Genomic DNA, 9,624 nt, shown 5'->3' with positions numbered 1-9,624 from the left:
ATGCATAGCCTTAAACTTCCATCTTTCTTGTTAACAAAGAGCACCAAACCTTCCCACGGTGAATCAATTTCTCTAATAAAGTCTCTTTCTAATAAATCTTGCAACTGCAACTTCAATTCTTTTAATTCAATTGGAGCCATCCTATAAGGCGTTTTAGAGATAGGTGCCGTCCCCGGAGCTACATCAATTTTAAATACTATTTCTCTCCCCGGAGGCAACGTCTCTAATTTCTCGAGAAAGACATTGGGGAATTCCTTCACTACTGGTACGTTTTTCAACTTCACCTTATCCCCAAGTGTATTTATAAGAAAGGCTAGATATCCTTTACCCCTACTATTCAACAATTTCCTAACTCGAACCCTAGAAATTAGAGCAGACGATATTAGTCTACCCCTCATATCTAAGTTCAAAGTTGCTTCCCCCGGGATGCGCAACTCTACTAATTTCATCTTACAATCCAATTGAGCATGGTATCTAGCCAACCAATCCATCCCAAGTATTACATCATATCTCTTAATTGCTAGGCTCACTAAGTCTGTCAATAATTTCCTCTCACCAACCTAAATCTCACAATTTCTATAAACCTCATTAGCAATTAAGCACTGGTTCCCCGTAGGAGTCTCAACTTCCAAATCAAAAGGTAAGAAATCACACTTTACATCTATACCATTCATAAAACTAGCATCTACGAATGAATGAGTTGCTGCGACATAAATTAAAACCCTAGCTAGGCGATGAAAAAAGGGGATCGTACCTTTCATTACTTTAATCGGGTTATGAATCTGCTGGTTGTCTAAGGCATAAACCCTAACTGGCACTTTTGGTCAGCTCCCTCCGGCACTTGATTGCTTTGAAGTGGACCTAGCAGGCTACTGAGTATTCCCTCCTTTTTAAGAGATATTAGGGCAATTCGAGATCTGATGCTCAGCACTACCGCAGATTAGACACTTTTCTTACTTTCTCCAGCACTTAGTTTCAGTGTGGTTAGACTTGCCACAATATCCACAAGTCACATGAGGAGTCACGGCCTGACCAGGTTGAGAATTTTCTTTCGGCTGATCTCGTTCATTCTGATTTTCTTTTGGTGGGGCTCACCTTATTGGAACTCCTCTTGATTTGTCAGACATCCTCACTCCTCCATCCTCTCTTCCCATTTTAAGGGGTTGGGTAGACCTCTCGGACAGTCTAAGGACATTGCTTGGATTACCCCTCTTTCTAATATGAAAGGTTTTGGATTGGAACTTAGTATTTTCTACCCTCCGTGCCTTATCCAAAACATCCATAAAAGTGGTGATCTGGGCTACTGTTAGAGACTCTTGGATCTCTATATTTAACCCTTGAATGAATCTCCTTATTTTTTTGCACTCTGTGACCACTAGTTCAGGGGCAAATTTGGAAATTTTGGTGAACCGTTACTCATACTCAACCACACTTAGCAACTCTTGCTTCAATCTAATAAAGTCATCCTCCCTCTTTTCTTGTATCATTGGCGGGAGAAACTTGGCATTAAACTCTCTCTCAAAATTTGCCTAAATTCAGGGGATTTGTTCTCTCTCCTATTTCGCCCTAATAACATTCCACCATGAGTCCTGTGAGAACCTGTAACTTTTCCATTTGTTAGGTTTTATAATCTTTCTAGGTTTTCTTATTTTCAATGGCTTGTTTTCTACATTTTCTGTATCCGGAAAATTTTCTAGATTATTTTTACGAGTAAATATAGTTTTTAGATGATTTTCCTAGTATCGAATAGATTTTGAGAAATTAAGAACGTATATCGGATGTGGGACCCGCTAGTGCGAAAAGTTCGGAAAAATTCGGCCACTAAGGTTAAGTTTCGGATACTGTGTAAAATTTATCGGGTGTTAAGAGATAAGTAGAGAGTGAGATTTGATTGGTGTGAGAGGAAAAGAAAAGATAAGATTGCATTTATGAGAGTGACAAGTGTCACTATATCATTGGTTTTGACTTAAGAACACTATTCACTTTTTTGACTTTTGACCAAACTTGATTAAATATCTTTAAAATTCACAAAAAAATTACCATTTCTTACCTCTATAGTGGCCGGCCATCTTGAGCAAGGAAGGAAGAAGAAACTCTTCAACTTTTAGCTTCCATTTGGTTCAATCTTCCAAAACCAAGTGTTTGATCTTGATTCTACTCCATAAAATCCTACCACTTGGTGCTAGTGAGTGCTTTAGTGAAGTTTTCTTGGAGAGCTAAGGTGGTCTACAACTTCCTCTCTCTTGTTTACTTGGTAAGTGATGCTTAAACTTCCTCCTACACCTAATGATGCTTAAGTTATGCTTAGTAGTGGCTAAAGTGATGATATTTGGGATTTATTTCTTGATTTGAAGGGATTTGGTGAAGTTTTTATTTTTTTGAGGAATTTTCTGGTTTAATGTGATCATGGTGTTGTGGTTGTTTATGATGGTTGATAATGAGGGGTAATGACTCATGTGGGTGTGAATTGGTGAAAATAGCAACTAATTTTGGGTTTGGAGTGAATTGTGAAAAGTTAGGGTTTGATAACCCCTAATTCTGTCCGGTTTTGGATCATAGGGTTGGAGGCCGAATTGGACTTTGCTCAAAACATGAAAGTTGTAGGTATTGATGTGTTTGAGGTACCTTCAAAATTTCAGGTTATTTGAATTAGTGTAGAGTGAGATATTGCATTTTTACTGTTGCTGTTCTGGGTTGATCAGAATGCGAAAACTGCACTAGTAATTGGCCGTTTTGACTGGAATTGGTTTGGATTTTGTTGTTGGTGTCTTCTGATGAAATGTAGCTGAATGTCTTAGCTACCATATGCCTTTGGAATCAATGCATATGGACCTGTATAGACCGAGTTGTACTGATTACAGTTTTGTGTGATTTGTAAACCTGCAATTACGGTTCAGGTTGTGGTATTCTGCATTTTCGACCTAGTTGTGCTAGGATTTGGACTGAGTGGCCTTCTACATTGTTGTAGCCCTGTTTCATAGCTTCGAAACGGTGGGTCTTGCACCGCTATCCGATAACCGTAGTGAAAGTGGTGTCATTACCGCATTATGAGGTCAAATACGTTTTTTGTTAAGGCCTAAGTTAAAGCCATTTCTTAATTTCTGGTTACCTATGATGCTTATTTATGCATATGAAACCCTATTAGGGTTATAATTGGTATGGCTATATGACTCGTTATCGAGTCTCCATGTACTTGTTTACATGTTTTAGGGTTCGCTCTCATTCCGATCATTTCCTAGCTAACTTTTGTACTTGTACTACTTTGAGCCTACTGAACGGCTTTTGGGAAATGAGATGACCTTTGGTGTGAAATGTTGGGACTGATTTGAGGAAATAATGAAGCCTTAATGGCTGGAAAAGTAAGAATTTTAGGGGAGGTGCTGCCCGATTTCCTAGGCCGTTTGGTTCCTTTAAGTTGGATTTGCCTTTTGGTGGAAATGAAAGGATTTTGGGTTGTTTGCTCCTAAGTCTTCATGTTACCTTTTCGTTTCCAAGAAAATCATGTTTTCCACCCTTGCATTAGTAATTATTTGGCGAGGCATACGACTAGTAGTCGAGCCTCATGTGCATTGTGTTTACTCGATTATGGATGTGAAACCTTCAATTAGTTTATTTTGGTTATTTTAGGGTTTCTTGGCGATTAAGGCCAATCTGAAGTGAAAACTTTTGAAGTTGAGCCGGTGAGTGTACCACTCCCCTCCATTGCTGTTTAACTTGATTTCTGCTCTGCAATCTGTTTAATTTGTTTGAGACGAGGGTGTACTTTATCACACTCGTTCTCTTGTCTGTCCATATGCCAATTTTGAGTGCCTATCTGAATCTGCCGTCTGAATCTGCTATCTGAATCTGCTATTCTGTATCTGTATCTGAATCTGTTATCTGTGTCTGCATCTGTTCGGATTTCTATGACCTATGAGCTCAATCCTGTGGCTAAGTTATTCGAGTCGGGCCGGCAAGGGCCTGGACGATTAGATAACGAACGACGGTAGTCTGTTCGGGGATTTTTGGATATTGAGACCCTTGATTCCGGTATACTCGAGTATTACCATTTCTGTTCGGTTACGGTGAGCGGGCCCGGTAAAGGGGTGTTTGGTGGACGGAATTCGGTGTAAAGAGGGGTCTACGGACGTGTTGGTTCTATATACGTTGACGGAGAGTCAACCGATTTGGATCAAGTACTGCGCTGGAAATTTGGCTCCTGAGAGCCACCCGTATCCTTCTGATTTGAATCATTAGTTCCTTTGCTGTACATCTGGCATGTGTATCTGATTTGTAAAATGTGAAATGCCATGATTTTTCTGCTATATGTTTGGTACCTCATTGAGCGCAAGCTCACCCCTTTCTGTCCCTTTTGTTTTCCTTACAGGAAAATAAACACTTTTGGTCTGGATTTGACAAATGGCTGCCAAATTGAGCTAGTGGAACATATCTTTTGTATAGCTCATGTATTAAAACCCTAAGTGTACTTTTGGGGCGTTTTCTCTTTTGGATTTGGCAAACCGTACATGTATCCACTTTTGAATCACTTTGGTATGCCCCTTTTGGGTTGTATATGCTAACTTGGGAGATGTAAATATTTGCTTGACGTTTGGTTGGGTTTTGACGTGTCGGTTCCTCTTCATGGCCGACTCCGACTTTTTTTTTTTTTTTTATTTTTGTGGGTTCGACTTGTTTACACGCGGTTGTATGACCCGAAAAGTATTAGATCGCGCTAATCTGAACCGTTAGTCCTGGCGAGAGCTGGGCAGGCAGTCCGCCAACCCCTTTGGTTCGCCTTAGGGGAAGGTGGGGCTGTTACAAGTCCGCTGCTCCCTCAAACTGGAAGACAGCAAAGTTCACCTGCCTCTCTCCGGCATAATCTAAGATGGAAACGATCTCTATCATTCTCTCAAACCAATTTTCTACCGTTTCGAAATCAGATCCTCCGTGAAATTTAGGTGGGGCGAATTTCAAGAAACGCTCTAGGGTTCTATCCTCACGCCTCTCATGGTTTCTAGGCGGGTTGATTGGCTCAGGGCCTTGGTGCTTAGCTAGACGCTCAAAGATATCAGTCATACGGTTAAAAGCCGTAACCATTTGGTCACCCCCTTCATTCTTAGGATTTTGGTTCGGACCGGTAGCTGATCCCTCATCTCTTTCGGGAGTACGGGGTTGGTGAAACCCATGCCCACGATCTTGTCCACGTCCTCGCCTATCCATTTTTAGCAAGAGTCTAAATGCATAATTAAAAGAGGATAAATAAGAATACAAATTTAAAAACATATGCAAGTTGCAATAAAACTTGAAATGAAAATATAATTCTTTACATAAACTAAAAGTCATGTTACAAGTCAAGAGTTCATAAAACAAGTCAAAATGTCAAGTATAGAATATAGGCAACCAAGTGCCTCAAAATATAGGGGTACATGCAACAAAATACAAAAGATCTCAAAACGAGGATCACCCCTTCTAAGTCCTTAGCTACAATCAAAAAATTAGAAGATCACTAGTCTAAGTGGACCGAACTAACAAACCCCATCTCCTTAGAAGGATCCTCCTCGGCCTCGTCCTTGGCGTCCACCTCCATGTGCTCTATCTCCTCCTTATCACTAGGGCTAGCATCCTCATGTCCTCCTCCACCCATGGCCTCTTTTATGTGATTGGTCATGGTCCCACACTCTGTCAAGATACCATCCACACGATCTCTCATCTCTTTTACAATCCAAATAAGGCATCCATCGGTCGCCTGAAGCTGAGCGTGAGAGGCATTAGCCCTTTTACGCTCCTCGATGACCCTAGTCTCCAACTCCTGAATCCTGGCAGATTGAGCCTCTGTAGTGGCCCTCATCACTTCTATCTCTGCTCGAGCTACCCTGAGGTCATAGATCAACTGTCTCCTCTCCTCAATTACCTTAAACACCACGTGGTTAGGGTAGGAGAACCTCTCACGGTACGGGCATATCCTAACCCGACTGGCGAGTAACCACCGAAGGGGGGTCTGTCTCCGACCATGCAAAATCGAATCACTGGGGGAGGTCCTTCGATCTTATCACTGTCGCTGCCATTGTCCATTTCCTACAAACAACCCACAAGACTCAAAGTTAGGTCCTTAAAATTACTGGTAACACCCAAAGATCTAACTTAAGATTTATCACGAATTTCGATGATCGAAAGTTCACGACTCAGAACTCTTAACACTATTTCAGATATTTCATTTCTAGAACTCTGATACCAACTATGACACCCCCATCTCTTCCTAGGGCGAGCCCTAGGGTATTAATGGGGCGCCTGCCCAATTCTCGTCAAGACTTATGCACTCATTCTAACTTAATAGAGATCCACAAGTTAATCAAAGATTTAGAATTAAAGGAATACTTCAAATATATTAGCCAAATTTTTCTAAGACTGCCATCTACTATTACAATCCAAAAATTCAAATATAATAAAGTTTACACATTAAATGTCTCAAAAATTATACAAAAGATTTACTAGTTTCAGCCAAAAATCACTAGTCTAGAGTTCCCAACTTCCACTTCCAAAACCTGTTAAGAAATAACAACTTAGGGTGAGCCAACGCTCAGAGAGACCAAGAAAATCAAGCAAACAAGCAAGTACCACAAACGAAATCAAATAGCACATTCAAAAGCGACTAAACATAAATTTCATATAAGTGAGCAAGTAGGAAGTAAAACACAAATAGAAAAGATACAGGAGCTCTCAGGAGCTATTCCCACGTCACTGCCGGTTCAAACCATCTTTGATTGACCCTCGTCAATTCAAGTAACAACATGTTAGTAGAGCTCCACTTACTTCCTCCATCCACCATATCACCCTCTCGGATCTAGAACCAAACAAGCACGAAATACCATTCGAGCATGCCAAGCAAGATCTCAAAAGATCAAACTATAAAATTTTTCATGGTATACCAGGCTTCTCGACCAAGCCATTGCCAGCTCGAGTTATGAGATTAGCCAATGCGTTGGGGCATCCCCACAAATATAGTTGGTCGATGAGATAACGTTCCAATCAACTTAGAATCGATCACAGCACTGAGTCAAGATAAGAGGTACCTCCACCCGAATAGAGTGTGGTACATGCTGTCGCTCAGTGGTCACAAGTTAAAAACATGTTCGAGTACAAGTGCAAGTCACACACATTCATATAATAAATAGCAATTATTTAAGAGGGAGAGAACGAGAGCGATAAAGTACACCTTCGCCTCGACAAGTTTACAAATCACAAGAATCACATAGCACATTTACAAGTATCATTTCAATCAAGGTAACATGAAGCATGCACTTGACACTTACCAAAATCAAGAGCAAAAGCAAGAGGTCAAATGAACCCCTCGGTGTCCACATGATCATTTGAGATATGTACAATCATGATTACCTAGGTATTCGACTAAAACTAAGGGTGGCAATTTTCGATACAACCTAAAAACACGATACGAATCTAATACGAAATTAATGGGTTTGGGTTTAAATTTTGAGGATTCGGGTCAGAATCGAGTCAGACCCAATAAACCCGAAAAAAAAGGGTCAAAATCGAGTAAAAAATGGTTGACCTGCTAACCCGTTTCTGAAATAAAAATAAATGAATAAATATTAAAAAATAATCTAAAGACTTAATAGTAAAAAGAATACCACTACTGCCTGCACAGAACAAACAACAATTCACATTTAGCTGGCCCTAAATCTGTCTTCCCCTTTTCTCCTCTAAAAATCTGAACGGCAAAACCAGAAAAGATCGCCTTGCCCTTCTTCAACTCACCTATCACTAGCGGACGGTGGTTAGCAGCAAGCAACAGCTTTTCTTCTTTGAGGTCTAAGCAGCAAGAAAGGGCCAGCAGCTTTAGATCTAGCTTAGCGAAAAAGGTATGCAAATTTAGATCTAGCTTAGCTGATGCTGGCTTTGGTTTCTCGCTCTGTGTTTTCTTTTGGTGGTCATGGGCTGTCGCCTGTAGGCTAGGGTGGAAGGCTATGTATAGCAATTATGTATATATGTACATATGTTTAAATTTCTGTTAGTCATCTCATGATTATTTCTTATTTTACGTTGGCAGAGTATTTAGTAATATATTGAGTACTTGCGCTGCATTTTCATGGAAACATGAAATGAAATGGCTTCATTTCCTTGTTAATAATCTATTGATTATCTTTTTTATAACAGTGAGGAAAATAAAAACTTGTTAGTGGTGGTTTGATACTGAACAGAGTGTGGGCATATAGGATTTGACAACGTTATTAGAATTCTTTCTTATTGAGATGAAGTGTAGTAGGATGACGATTACCTCAAATAGTAATGGTGCAACTGGGGAAGATTTTAGAATTCTCTTTAAGGCACCCAAATGACAAATTTTACCTGATTTTAGTTGTGAATTTTAGTTTCAGCATGGCTACGGTAGGCAGCTGGAGATAGTTTAGATGCAAAGGAACTGAGGCAACTGCTTGTGAAATACTTTTACTATTTTTGTTTCATGTAATTTGCATAGCACTAGCTGGTTGTTTTAAGAGTCAACTAAGCCATTATTAATTAGAGCTTTTAAGATGCATTAAAATGGTATAATTAAAAACAGGGTTCATCTAGAAAGGGGTTTAAGTGGTTTACCAATCAGGCTTTCTCCTATTCTTCTATATATGTATATATATTAAGTCAACTAATCCATTATTAATTGGAGCTTTTAAGAGTACTCTCTTATAGCTGGCCATATACAAAGATGCATGAATACAAATATATAGATGACCAAATGAGCAGACCAGACCTACTCGGCATGATTAACAGCTTTTAATCAGTTTGTTCATCATTCTTGATGATTAACAGATGGATACAAGTATGACACATCCAAATTCAGTCACTATTGAAGAAGATAGTGATACCGAGAGCAGTAGTGATAGCATCAAGGAAACAGGCCACACCAACCAGCAATCTCAATGCCCTAACACTAGTGCAATTGGAAAAAAGAAGTTACCTTCAAAAGCTACAATCAATGTGCCTAGCAAGAAAAAGAGATTAAGTTCAGAAGTTTGGGATTACTTCAACATTATTCCCAAAAAGGATCCAATAAAGGGTTGAAGTGCAAATGCAAGAAATGTGGGAGTGAATATTCAGCTGAGAGTAAAAGTGGGATAGGTAATTTGCATCGACATATAAAGAGGTGTTTGAAAATGACAACAAATGACATTGGGTAGTACCTAATCACTTCTAACAAAGGTGCTCTAGCCACACAAAATGCACAATTCAGTTAAGATAAATTTAGAGAATTACTTGTGCATGCCATAGTAAGACATGAACTGCCATTTTCATTTGTGGAGTATGAGGGAATCAAAAGGTCCTTACATATTTGGAACCCCAAATTAAGCATATCACTAGGAACACAGCCAAGTCGGACATTAAAAAATTGCATGCAAGGGAAGTTAATAGACTTGGTAGTGAATTGCATGGATGTCCTAATCGAATATGTTTAACTTCTGATGCATGGACATCTATTGTTACTAATGGATACTTAAGTTTGACTGCACATTTCATTGATAGCAATTGGCTGCTATAGAAAAAAAATTCTGAATTTTTCTTAATGCCTCCTCCTCATAATGGTGCTGCCTTAGCTGAAAAAATTTACAGCTTGGCTAGTAGTTGGGGTTTTCC

This window comes from Coffea arabica, chromosome 8c, assembly GCF_036785885.1.
Source record: "Coffea arabica cultivar ET-39 chromosome 8c, Coffea Arabica ET-39 HiFi, whole genome shotgun sequence".
Taxonomy (NCBI): Eukaryota; Viridiplantae; Streptophyta; class Magnoliopsida; order Gentianales; family Rubiaceae; genus Coffea; species Coffea arabica.
This window is presented reverse-complemented; position numbering follows the sequence as displayed.